Source organism: Caloenas nicobarica, chromosome 1, assembly GCF_036013445.1.
Source record: "Caloenas nicobarica isolate bCalNic1 chromosome 1, bCalNic1.hap1, whole genome shotgun sequence".
NCBI classification, from domain to species: domain Eukaryota; kingdom Metazoa; phylum Chordata; class Aves; order Columbiformes; family Columbidae; genus Caloenas; species Caloenas nicobarica.
The window spans coordinates 83773350-83787718 of record NC_088245.1 but is presented as its reverse complement, the minus strand read 5'-3'; the positions used below and the strand labels follow the sequence as shown (position 1 = coordinate 83787718).

The 14369-nt window shown below is 38.6% G+C and overlaps 1 protein-coding gene across 6 annotated transcripts in view; it reads left to right on the top strand.

Moving 5' to 3' along the window:
- CALD1 (caldesmon 1) overlaps window positions 1-14369 on the top strand; it is a 206054-nt gene that overhangs the window by 59999 nt on the left and 131686 nt on the right. The window lies entirely within an intron of this gene.

The window sequence follows — 14369 nt, the reverse complement described above, 5'->3', positions numbered from 1 at the left end:
TGAGTCCTAGGCCATGGACACCTCATGGAAGAGGTGCAAATAGTTCAAGAAGACTTGAGATTTCATGTCAGAGTGTAGATGTATGTATCACATACCACTTCTGAATGCACTCGGGGAATATTTCCTCCTTAAAAAAGTGAAGAAAATAGATAAGTATATAATTTTAATTTTTGTGTCCTGATCTCAAGGATCCCAGAGAGGCAAGAACCCTCAAGACTGTTGTACATAAGTAGAAACTTTGATTATAGCCAGTCTTTGTGCTTGTTCATGAATGTTCATCTGAAATTTTATTAGATCTATCTTGACATAAGAACATTGCACTGTTTGGGGGCTGATAAATCACAGTCTGTGCATTAACTATATAGAGACTTCTAACTGTTTATGTTCTTAACACGTTTGGTCAATTACCAAGCACGGAAGATCCTACTTGCAGTTCTATTAGGGCACTGAAGATATTGGTGCTGTTTTGTATACTTAGAACAAGGCAGAACTTGCGGCTTGTCTGAAGCTTTCTCTCTTTTCTCCTTCCTCCTTCTCCCATTATTTTGAATGGTTTGGATGTCATTTATGGATGTATAAAGAGGCCCTTCGATCTGTGTAAAGTGTGTGCTTTGGTTCTGGCTCAAACAAGGAAGTTGACAGAAACAGAATTGCTATTTCTAGAGAAGACAGCAGTTTATCATCTTCTGCCACATTTGCCACTTCCCTCTCTCCCTTTTCAGAGCATATCACTGAAAGAATTTGACAGAAACCAGTTTTGTGTTTCTAGGAAATGAAGCACTTATTTCTTTCAGAGAAAGTTGCTGCTTTTTTTTTTTTTTTCCCTGTAAAGAAAGCCAAATGAAAAAAAGAAAAGCTGGTCCACTGTTTGACACATTGGAAAGCCCTCATGTAGGGTTTTCATTCACAAAACAAGTCTGTAAATGTACAAGTTATTTATTTTCGCTTTGTTACAATCAGTTTATTGTAAAATGAAAACAGAAATTACTTCTTTCTTCATAGGTTTGTTGTGAGATTGAAAACTGTGAATCACTCAGTATTGCAGTGGAAATCATATGTACACCATAGACTGAAACAAAAACTTTACTGTTGTTGATGTTGACTAAAAGTGATTAGAGATACTTTTGTGCTTGTGTATTGCAAGAAACCGTACAAACTTAGCCAGGGGAAGAGATAATATGTTACCTGAAGCCTTCCCTGTGTGGAGTTTCAACAATCTTCCTCTCAGGCTGGGATGCAACTCCTTTGATTTACCATAGATATGCAGAGGGCAATGTTGTGTATGGAATCAGTGAGTTGCTACTAGAAGGATCACTAAAGCTACTGTCCCACTATGGCACCCTGGTTGGAAAATGCAAAGTAGCCAAAAATTAACTGGGAGTCAGTCTGTGCCTAACTGGGCTGACACAGCTGTCGCTGCCTTCACAGATACTGTGTCAGCTTTGTAGAACAGTGAAAGACCTAATTCTATGAGACTGATAATCCAACATAGTTTAGAAAAGCTCATAATTACTTATCTGGTTGCCCTCGTCCCCTTCAAATTCAGCCTAGAAACAAGTTATTGCTCAAATACAGAAGTGGAAGCATACTATTAGTTTTCACAGTCTTGCTGCCAAGTGATTGAATTTGACACTGTTGTACAGAAGGCTGATTTCTACAGCGTGGAACTGGCATTCCAGGCACTGCACTGCAATAGTGAGGTCTATGGGAAAAAGCTGAGGAGCACTGTCTGGACGAATTGTGTTGGCTAGTCCAAATTCCAGCTGAGGAATCCCTAGATGATAATTATTTAGAGGTTTCTGCTCTCTAGTGGGTAGAAGTCAAAATTAGAAAAATATCTGAGATGATGAATGGCTTGGAGGAAAGCAATCTGAGTGTTTTGATGAAAGCTGTTTTGTAGATCAAACTCAGAGCTACAACACTAGCCATCTAACTTCTCAAAGCCTCATACTATTATTATTATTATTAATAATAATTCTTAATTTGTTTCTGGAAAGACAGGTAGAACGAGCCACTCTGCATGAAGTATTTTTTATCATAAGTCTTTTTGTGTAGTTGTCCTATCTGAGAGTAAATCAAGACAGATTCCTTCTCTGATGGTGTGTAGGCCTCTTTTCTAGATGCAAAATCAAGCAGTTCAGACCATGTCTTTTTGGTGTTTATAGAGGGGAAAAGCACCACTGAGTGTACCATAAATTGTGAAAGAATGTGATAATGTCTTGAATGTGACAGCATGCAGCTGCAGCAAGGCTCAACCTGAAGCTGGAGGAGCCGTAAGAGTTGGTTTGGGCATCTAGTACAATGGACCTAGCTCAAGCCAATCCAACCCAGCTAATCTTGCGCTTCCTAACCAGTTCTTAGATTGGTCTCATTCCCTCTGTGCCAACCATTGTCTCCATCTTTTTTTATTTTCTTTTATGCTTTTGTATCACTGTTGCTCTTCCTATGTTTTTAACATCCTCTTTCCCACTGCTTTAATTTATACATCCCCTTTTCTTCCCTGTGTTGTGCATTTTTTATTTAAAGCACGGAGCAGACTCGTTTCCATAGCTACTCCTTTTGTCAGCTTCTTTCACCCATCCACCAGTGGTAATGTTATTTCTGGTCTGTATAAAGTAGATGTAAATTGTGATAGGTGGGGTGGTCTAATAAGTTTAAAAGCATTGGGACTGTAGAGACCAAAGACAATCTCTCTAGTGCTAACTTCATATCATTGTCATTTATTCTGATGGTGTAGGCCTCTGCCATTTCAGCTAAAATAGTTGCTATCTGAACTGAGAGAAGTCATAACTTGGTATTCATTGAATGGATGAAACTAGGCATCATATCACATATGAACTACTTCAGTCCCAGATTTTCAACAAAAGCAGGAAAGGAAGATGGAGCATATTCAAACGGGAATGTTCTTTGAACTGTGGTTCTGTGTATTACGTGGTAGGAGAACTTAGTGGAGTGGGAAACTATTGTTTAGTTTTGCATATTTTTACAACTAAAAGATCAAGGAAATCCTGAGACTGACAAGAGGGTTGTGTTTTAAAATAAGAAATACACAAAATTTAAGTGTCAATCTTCTTGAATTTCACATAGTGAATGAATCCTGATGTCTGTATGATACTTTGCTCTTTATTAGTCTAATGTGACCCTTATAGAAAGGTTGCTTTGGACAAATGGCATCAAGACATAAAATTAATAAACTCTCCCTGAGTGTTGTTAACAATGGGAGCTGACAATAGACAACAGCAACTAGTTTCCCATGAGAAACAAAGAAATATCAAAGGGCTGTAAATAGCATTCCATTTTCTGTTTGCCAGATGAAGATGGGACATGTGGATGATCTGAAATATTTTGCCTGTTTTGGCATATATTTGCATTTTCAGTGTCCTAGCTTCTTGGTCTGAGATTTAGAAGACAAAACAGTGTTGTTATTATATGACAGGAGGCTCCCAGCCCTTTAAGACACAGCAGAATCATCGAATTATTCTTTACTGATGTGACTGCTCTTCTGAATAAAGGGGTGATGGCATTTCTAAGTGACTTTATTACAACTCTTTCCTGCTAAAGAGGATCTCTTTTCTTCCATTTGTACTTTTGAATTTCACTCTGGCTTCCCTGTCGTCCATATTTGTGTGACTGTATGTACCTCCTTGCCACTATACAGGCAATGGAACAAACCTCCCTAAGTTTTGCTTTGTTTTGGTCTTTAGACTGAGCTGATGCAGATCTTGAAGAAAAGCAAAAATAATGTGGGAAGGGTAGTAGAATCCTCTTCAGTAGTCAGCATTAGGAAGATTGTATCTTGATAGTCAAATAGTCACTCTATCTAGAAAAAAGAAGAATTTAACTGTGAAGCCTCTCTGATTTCTCTGTTTTTATGTAACCCTTAGGCTCAAGCAGCAATTGACCATCTAAAAGATAAAACCATCCATCTAATCATGTTTAATTCAGCTAACTTCTACTCTTAAACGGAAATCGATGTCGCATGTTTAGGTTCTTCCAGTGCAAAGCTATTCTCCACCCCTGACCCCTCCTGCACCCCTTGTTTTCTAATGCTGAATCCAAATTTGTGTTGCCACAAAAGAGAATTAACTTTCATAGAATTAGTTTCAGCTCTGCTTCAATGCTTAATTACCCAGAAAAGTCATTCTCTGTTGTGTACTGTTGGTCACTAAGCTGTTGAATTATTTACATATGGCTGGGATGAGGAATAACATTTGAATTCCAAGGGCTTTTTAATTTTTTTTTTTTTATATGGCTGGAGCAACAATGACTTGAACTCTCACTAACTGCAGCAACATTTCTTTGTAAGCCAATGTCCTTCAGACAAAACAAATACATTGCTTTGCTTAATGCGGTTTTCTTTCCTTTTCCAAAAAATATGCAGAGCATAAAGTAAAATGTTTTGCAACCGAGTATCCCCTTTCTCCTGTGCTTGCTGTTGCATTGCGAATAATATGCATTCTGCTATTCAGTTAGCTAACCTTATATTCTATGGTCAACCACAGATTTTTCTCTGAAGTCAATGGAAGATTCAGATACAAGAGGAATCTGGATGTGAGTCAGCAGATACTCACCAGAGCTGGGTTAAAAATTATTTCTGTCCTTATGTTTTCTCAAATTCAGAATCTTTCTTCAAATGCAATTGGATGCATAGAAAGACCTCATAAGGTAGAAAAGCAGACAGAGAGACACTTTCAGTCTAATCCATTAGCTAGACCTCCTTGCAAGATTGAAGGTTTAAGTACCACTCTATGCAGCTGGGATGGAGGTTCGATCTGTCTCTTGTGAAAATGTGTGTACATTGACCATCCCATATGGCACCGTTCCCGTTCAAGACTCTTTGTTTTTAGAGCTGCTCTGCACAGAATAAATATTCTGTTCCCTTTGTCAATGGACTAATGCAAACAGGAATGACTCCAGATAGGTGCAAGCAAGTCCTACTCCAGAACGTCCCTTAGGCTGGTGACATGCTGTGCATGACGGCACTTATCTGAGATGCAGGACATATATGGAAGTATTTTCACTTCACCTGAATTCTCTTTGTCATTAGTCAATGTCTAATCCTTACATAGATATTTCTTTAATTCAGCCAGAACTGATACCTTTACTCAGTTGAAGATGAATATTTCTACAGAAAATTTCAATTTTATTGACCTATTTTGAGGGAGATTTACCCCATCAGCTGCTACTTTTTATCAGAACAATTGCAATTTCCTCTAGTTATATATTTCTAATGAATCATGGTCTAAAACATCTTAAACAAAATGTAAGTAACTAGTAAAGCAAATGAGGAGGGAGAAAACAAAAGTTGATTAAGCAAGATAAGATTTTGAAATGTGATATGGAAGCAGTGTGGAGAAATTATTGTGATAAGGCTAAGACCTTGGTAGCAGAAAGCTTCTCTGAAGTCAGGCCTAATAAACGTACACAGAAATGTATAAGAGAAATGAATGAAAAACATAGGGGAGAGGGGCTATTGAGGTAGTCAGCCTTTAAAAGTAGTTAACTGAGTTAACTGAGTCCTTGGAATGTATGAAAAGCCTGAACAGAGTCTTTGGATTCTTTGGGTTTTCTCTGCTAGTGACTTCATGCTCCTGTTTATGAAGTGAGGACTGCAAAGGAACAGTTTAAGACTTTAGAAGGATCTTGGACACAAACAAATTCCATAAAAAATAGGACAAACTCCTATCTAGACATAAATGAAAGCTGTTTAAGTATTTGATTAAAGGGAAGCAAAGCTGAACTTCAAGGATTAATGTGGGTCTGCTGAAACCTTCATTAAATGGGCTATCTAAAGAAGGCCTTTATCATTTACACATGTGCAGTCTCAGGCAGTGCAGTCATGCATACTTGTATGACTATGAAGGAGGTGAGCAGTGAAGATGAAATAATTAACCATATTAAAATGATAGCCTCTGACTATTTTTAATCAAGGAGGTATTCATGAGAGAGAAAGAGAATGCTTTAAAAATAGGTGTTTTTTGTGGTACTGCATACTTACCTAAATTTTATGACCATGTTTTTTGTGCAAAATCTAGAAATACTTTTTTAGGGGGGATGAAGGGGGGAGGAGAGGGGAGGGAGGTTAGGAGGGAAATGAGAAATAAGTAAAACAAAATTCCTTTTTTTTTTTTTCCTCTTTTTAAATGGAATGTTAACCAATCCTTTGGCAACAAAGCCCATGTTTATTTTTAATTAAAAACTAACATAGCTGGATTGACTTCAGTTTTCCCAGCTGCTATTCTTCCATCACAACAGCTCTCTGACCTCTTTTCCCTTGCTGATTTCTTTCATCATTTGCACTTAGCTTGTATGTGTTACATGGATTTTATGTAGTATTCGGTACCATTGAAAGCAAGGCTAACGGTCTAAAGAAGTAGCGGGGGCTCAGTCATCTAGATTCTCATCTATATTACCTGATCACACCCTCTCTTTTGGAAAAGTAATAGGTGTGACCAGGATAACTTTTTATTGTGCATGTTCCTTGCTGTTTATATGGCTGCCAAGTGAGGATAGATTTAAACTGCATATTGAATTTATGAGTTGTAGTTCATTAAAATAAATGGAGTGGATTTGGCAAAACTCAGGTATCATTGAGCACACAGGTAGTGTTTGAAGGTTGACAAGCAGCCTTGGTGGTTTTTCTTTAGGTGATCTATTGCAAACTGTCAGTTTTTGTGTTTGCGCATTAGGTGAAATGTTAGAAAATAGATATGCTTGCCATGCCTTCTCCAGCAACTTAATTTCCTCTGTTCATGGTGTAGAACAGAAAGAATTCAGGGTGATGATCCGTTTCTCAGCATGTCATGACAGAGCTGATTACTTATGTAGTGAAGAAGATGGTGTCCATCTGTAACAATCAATTTGGTTTCTTGAGTAGATTAAAATTTAAATTATGTGGACATTTAGAGGCCCTTGAGTATTTGGGAGTATTTGTACTTTCTGCAGGCATTTTTAAGATAATTAAAGTTGAGATAGTAATGCTGTGACATTAAAGGTTCACGTACCAGTCATCCATACTAAACATTGCCAGCAGCAGTGGAGCTGACACCATCAAAGCTACAGCTATTCCCAGACAGAAATGTAGTAACTAGAATAGAAGTACTGGTTTGTTGGGTCACTGGAACCAGACCATGGAAGAAGATATAACTATATGTATTTATCACCAGTAATGTTACTACTGGGACAGTCTTTGCAATGCATGTTTTGCCAACTTTCCCTATATAAGATAGCCACTTTAAAACACATTTATTTACACTGGTTATTCCTGAATAAGTGGTAGCATTCTGGTGTACTATGATATTTTTCCTCTGTACAAGTTTAGCTCTGCTCACCTTGCCTCAGTTAGAAGCTAGAAAGGCAAGGACAAATGCATATGAACTATTATAGTATGAAGAAATATTATCCAAGCATTTTTAAGGCCCAAAAAGGATTTGAGAGATACTGGAGATTTCTGAAAAAAAAATCTATGATGACTCTTATTTTATCTTGACTAGTTTGCTCTTCCCTTGTTGTATACTTCTTGAGAAATACATAAAGAGGTAAAGTATAAATAAGACAGTATGTGCCAGCCTGGGCTAAGGTAGACCTATTGTACTACATGGAATGGTTGACAACGGTTGTGGTGCTACTGTGAGCCTTATGATGTTTATTCTGAGAGTCTTAAGAAACGATTCAAGACTTCTCATTAATATATGATTTCTGCCTCATAGTGTTTGTAAATATTTTCCTTTCACAGGTGACACAGTTTGCTTTTATGATGAATTATGGAATCAGGACTAGGAACTGAGAGGTAGTGGGTATCAGGAGGCTAGCAATAAGGAGTAGGAGGAAGCAGGGCAACAGGATCTGAGGCAAGAAATTGGTTAAAGTCTAGTGTAGAAAGAATGTAACCGAAAGCGAGGAAAAAAAAAAGCTGTTCGAGAATAGTACAACGGGGGAGGCACGATGGATATGAAAGCAGAAGAGAGGGGGAAATACGGGACAAGACGGTGAAGATAGGATGCAAATGAACTGCCTGAAAATTACTGGGAAAAAATAGCTGTATCTGAATTATTTAGTTATCCTGTCTGAGGGAGATGATTGAGAGGGATGGAGTAAGCTGGAAGAATCACCTTTTTTCTTCTTCCATTTCACAGTTTCTTGGAGATGGTTCAGCAAACTGGTGGGTGCTTTCTGTGTGAATTTGGATGCTGTGGTCCCTTCCTTGCTTTTGCAATGGAGCAACATTTTCCTACCCCCAGTTTCTTGTTTCGGCATGCGATGCTTTACCCCTTCTAAAAGATGGTTTATTTGGGTTAGTACTTAAAGATTGACAGTAATCAAACAAAATGCAATGCTTGTGGTCAATTTAATAATTTGTCCTAAGTCCTTAGGAGAGATTACAGCAGTGAAATTCTATTTTGGGCTGAGAGTCATTAGGAGAATACTAGAAGATTATCTTAGTAGGAAAGCGGTATGAATTGGAAAACATAAAGAAAAAGGTATTCAGTACAAACCTCAAGTAAATCCCAAAGCAAAGAAAGTGGAACTAAATGTTCCCCTGCATGAAGTTTGGAAGCACTCATTCTTAGAGTTTCATTTTGGCTCATTACAGAAACATTCTCCAAGTACTAATCTAGAAAACTTGAATCAAAACTTCTAAACCCATGGGAGGTTGTACTCCAGGGACTTTTTGCTATCCCATCTACATGGAAAAATACATTTGAAGGGAAGCCACAGAAGAGGTTCACATGAACCTTCCCTGCTGAGGGAATGCCTTCATTTGCACAGAAATATTTTCTAAACTGCTTTATTTTTATGTAAGCTGTGAGCTGTAGGATCCACAAATAGTAACTTTTAGTGCTGGCACTAATCCTGTCAATCAGAATTCTTCTCAGAAACACCATTAATTAAACTTCTCTGTAAAGGACATGGCTCACAGAATTTTCCCTGCAGCTCCCTCTCTCCTGACACCCATTTCAGCAGTGTATTTGTGTTCAACAACTAAAGAAGACATAGCAGAGGAGAAAATCAGAGCTTTCACGAGAGACAACGCATTTGTTATTACAGACTTATCTTAGCTTCCCTACTCTGCTTGTTTTGAGCAAATTCTTCCATTTTTCATGTCGAATGATGCTAGCAGCAGTCAAAATATGCTTTAAAGCATGTAGTTTCCATTTGCTGTCTGTTGCAAGGGACCATTTTCTGAATTATTATGCAGTATTCTTTATGGATTATTAATAATTTGGATTAGAGCTCTAAGCTTTCTGTAACCCTTTTTGTTGCAAGGCATTTCGGTCTACTTCTTAGCAGTAAATAGTTTTCCTTAGCAGCATGTTCTGTAGCAGACATGTCTGTGTCCACTGCCAGTGATAGAGGGGAGCTTAGGTTCAATCTCCAGATGATCAAAAAGGGATATGACAGGCTTTGTTTTTTAAATTTTAAAATACTTATTCTTCTAGATCACAATTTGAAAGGGAAAAACCCTCCTTGAATCATCTTTTTGTTGCTGTCCATGTTGCTGCTTTATTGGGGAGATAGGTTTACACTGAGGACACATGGCTATTCTGGAACAGGCTTGGCCTGTTCCTACTGCCACTGATGTCCATGTGAGAACAGAAGACCTTGCAGGGAGCAAGTGAAGAACACAACCCTCTGTTTATTCCTGTGGGCAGTAACTGCTGATCAAAGCAGGAAGAGATGAGGAATCTGGTTTTCTGCTAATGCGAGTGCCACTACTGTGTGGTTAGCAAACGGTTTCTTCTTAGTAACATGAAAATGGCCAAAGAAGGAAGCAAGTGCTATATTTGCACGGCTGAAGATGATGTTCCAGCCCACATCTGCTCAGATGCACACATGGTTTGCTTATTTTTTAGCCTCTACTTTCAAGAATAACCAGAGAAATGCCTTGCAATCTACTTCCAGTCAGTATGAGCTGTATCTAGTCCTCAGTTTGGTTGTGTTTAGCCTCAGGAAGCAGTTCTCTTTCTTTCCTGTCTCATGCTAAGACACTCAGAATGAAAGCGTGTATGTAGGCCAGTCATATCCAAAACTTGTTCACTTCTATTGAGGGAGTATTATTATGTGTGTGAGAGAAGTGACTGCTCTCCAAAATATCAGGGTGCTCTACTTCTGAGTTTAGTGTAAGGATAACTGGCATTTTAAGATGGTGTAGAAGAAATATGCAATTTTCTGAAACATTGTTGGTCAGATGAGTTGCTGTTTAAAAGGACATTAGCAGCTTAGCTGAAGGGAAAATACAGATCTTTCTCCTTCGCAGACTTTCTCCCCTAATGTGCGTGGCTGTCGCATTATTTTAAAGACCAATCATGATTATAAGATCTGATTCAAATTTGTAATTAAGAACATTCGTTGAGCAGCTTAGTCTATGGGATGGTGTGTACTCAGGATGCCCCTGAGTCCTGCTCTGGAAAACCATTCTGTGTACTGGCACACCCATGGCATTCAGAGTTGATTGAAAGTGAGGTCCAGTGGGCCTCCAAGAAATTTAACTGCAAAGAGTGGGTGGATGTTGGAGAAGGATTTCTTTCCTCTCTGCTCCAATATATCATGTAGCTGGGCTGGAGGAGGCACTGCTGATGGCATGGTTTTCCTCTCCCTGACTCTTTAACTCCAGACCCTGAATACCTCTGGACAATCAGCCCTGTGTGTATTGCAGTCTATGTGGTTCAACCAGAAAACATGATGAGGTGGGAAACTTTTTCCTACAGCTCACATTCTCCCTATGAATCTGTGCTCACTGATACTTTTCTGCATCACTGGAATCCCCTTCAGATGAGGCCACAGAAAGATGAAGCTGTAATGGTGTGAGTGCTTCATAACATTTGAAAAAATTATGGCATGCAGCTCTGCATTTAAAAGATGAAAGTATTTCCTTGAAGACCTGTGGGATGTGCCTTAATGGTGATTTTTCAGCTGAGATTAAGATGGCACTTGAACTCTCAACCTTTTCTTTGATAATATGTTAACACATATAATGTTATACTAAGGTCATTGAGAACAGCTATTAGATTAGAAATTTCTAATGTGCAGCTTCAACTCTCTTGTACTAGGGTAATAAACTCTTTGGGAGTAAGAACTACCTTTTTGTCCTATTGCTTGTATAGCCACAGAAAGCTGGGCTTGGTGATACTACTGCACTCCTAACACTGACAGTCCTAACACTGGCAGAAAAATTGATAACTAGGAGATGACTGCAGCCCTCTGGGAAGCAGACCTCAGCTACATCAAACTGCCTATGTTCGGCAGAGCACATAAATGTGTGCTTAGTCAATGGATTTTGTCTATGGTTTTAAAATTAAATTCTAACTTAAGTCTATTGCTGTGTGAGAGGTGTGTTACTTTACTTCGAATGCTGATGTTTTGTACTGATAAGCTGCTTTTAAGTGGTTAGGCAAGCAGTTCACAGGAGATAATAGACCTCCCCTTTTTAGGTCATCCTCGAAAACAAATTCCTTGGGTACCTGTTCGGATAGCAAAGGATGAGTTTGAGGCTTCCCGTTCCCCTCTTCCGTTGACAGCACTTATTTGCCAAACACTAATGAAAAGCCTTCTTTGTGTGTATAGCACATCTGAGGAAAAGTTGAAGTTTTATTTAAGTGCTGCCACCGGAGTGTTTTAATAAATAAATAAACTATATGGCAGCCCTGGCAACATAAAAATCAAAAGGAGGAAAGGAGATATGGAAGAAATAGGTAAACAAAGAAATACTTCACCTGGAGCATTTTTTTTTTTAAAAAGGTGGTTTCCCATTCTCATTTTCATGACTCAAGGGGAAAAAGTAATTTGCACGAGAGCCAATACTGAAATCTATGGGTAGAAAATCCTAGCTGTAATTGGAATTAGGTTTAAATTTAACAGCCGTTCTATGTGTATAGCCACACTGTGACTATGATAAAGAGGAGAGATGATGACAAAAAAGATGGAAACAGATTCTTCTCAATGGCATCCAATGAAAGGACATGAGGAAAGGGACACAAATTGAAATACAGAAAATTCCATTTAAATGCAGGGGAAAAAAAAATTTATATTACTGTAAGTGATCAACACTGAAACAGATTTCCCAGGGAGGTTGTGGGGTGTCCATCCTTGGAGATAACCAAACCCCAACTGGAGATGATCCTGGGTAGCCTGCTTTGAGCAGGGAATTGGACTAGATGATATCCAGATTTGCCTTTCAACCTGAACTGTTCTGTGATACTGTGAAATGATTTGCTGTTTTTAAAGATTGGAGGAGAAATTATTTTATCTAATAGATTACTAACTCAGAACCCAGTAGGTAGACTAGGTTACCTCCTTTGTGCAAAAGAACTGTAAAGTACACTCTCAAAGTATTCTTTATGGCATTTCCACTCTCTCCTACCGATGTTATTTCACTTTCCTAAATGATTAAATATGTAATTGGGACTGAAACCCAGGTGTGCTATTTCCAAAACAGCTTCTTAACCACCTTGCTGTTGGATAATTTGGGTTTGCTCCATTATATGTGATGCAATGAGGAATACTTCCTATGTGCATACCACACCTAACTGTGCATTAGCTGAGTGAGCCTTAAGCTGGGAAGAGACATAGCTGAGTCCTTGTGTCAGTATGAAGGTTTAATTATTTGTCCAAAGTGAATTATATCTTCACATAGGATATAATTAAGTTGTGGGACTCTGTTATGGGATTTTGCTGAATGTTGGCAGCTACTGGAAATAATAATGGAAAAAAGGTGCCATGGAGATTAGTAAATACACAGATTCCACCTTTGACTCAGGCGTTCTGGCAGTCACAAGTTGTTGTCAATATTTGTGGGAAGCATCATTATATGCTTTCCCTTTTCTTCCGTTCTACCCTAAACATCTGCTATTGGGCACTGCGGAGACAGTATACAGAGCTAGTCGGACCTTTAGTCTAGCTCCCCTTATACTCTTAGCACCAGCACTGCTAGGAAAGAATGTGGAAGAACATACTACCGCTAGAGTGTCCTTTGGAAGACGTAGGCTAAAACTCCTGCAAGAAGAGATGGGATCTGAATCCTGTCACAACCCCAGCTGTTGAGGTATTGGATAAAATGGAGCACCTGCAGCACATACTTTTGGTAACTGTGCTTCATAACTTTATTTCTATTCAAAGCTATGTGGTATAATGGAACCAAAGTCATTAACAGAGTAGAGAGGAACAAAATCATGCTTTTTTTTGTCTGTGCATGCACATAATTTTAATAAAAAAACATATTTAAATGTCACAGGTCAACTTCTGAATGACCTTGGATGTGATTTGGTTTCCCTTGTTTCTGTAATCAAGGTAGTAACAACTTCCTCATTTCTTAAGCCAAAAACTACTTTGATAAACACACTTTCAAGAACTTCTGGTAAAAGCACTTCTGTTATTAAAATTGACCTATGCTAGCTGAGAATCTAGTACTGACGTTAGCTGGAAATTGGGTTCCACTGTATGCTTGAATGTGCAGTTCTGAGTCTGTGCCTAGGTCTGCAATGCTGTTAATGCCATTGTGTGAATGAGAGCAGAACATGAACCCAATATTTATGGTCAGGGGAATTTGAAGGACTGAAGAATTGGTAAAAGTTGTGCCAATTTTACCACTGAAGATTACAGTCCAAAATGTGTCCAAACCCTAGTGATGTTTCTTGGATTGGAGGGTTTAGATTTATGGAATCTGGTTTTCGACCTGGACCTGAACTTCCTTTATGCTTAAGTTGCATGGAAATTTCCTGTTTGTTGAATTATTCTTAGCCCTTCTTAGTCAGCTCACAATGGAATTGTGGTGTGATAGATGTTCTTTTGGCTGGCAAATGGTAAGAGAGCATATTTCAGTCACTTTGTTGATATTATTATACAAATTATGTTGAGTTCAATTCAGAAAAATATTGCTTTAGGACAGAGCAAATACAAGGAGGGTAGCAGAAAGAGGGCTTCGTAACTGTGAGAAAGGAAAGGCAAATCTTTTGGAGGTTGTCTCTATTTCTAAAAAAACTCTTGAAGAGTTTGAAAGAGAGCAAAAGATCCGAAGCAGAAAAAGACTTTTAGACTCAGGATCCTCGTCATGCATGATCTGGATGTCATGAAGCTATGCCTACTGAAAGTCAAGTGGTGCACACTAAACAGTAGAAAGGGGTAAAGTCAGCTTTTCAAGCTACTGGAAAAAGTTTGAACGAATTCAGTGACCTGGAAGGACTTGCATGCTATTCAAGAGTTTGAGCTCTGTGGAGTAATAGAGCCCAGTCTGCTCTCACTGTAAGCAGGAGTAACCAGTGGGAGGAAGATGACTTGAAGCTCTTCGTTGCTTGTTTCAGACCTAGATGATTAGAGTCGTCCTCTTAAATTGCTTTTTTTCTGCTATGTGATATGCGTATGCATAGTAACGC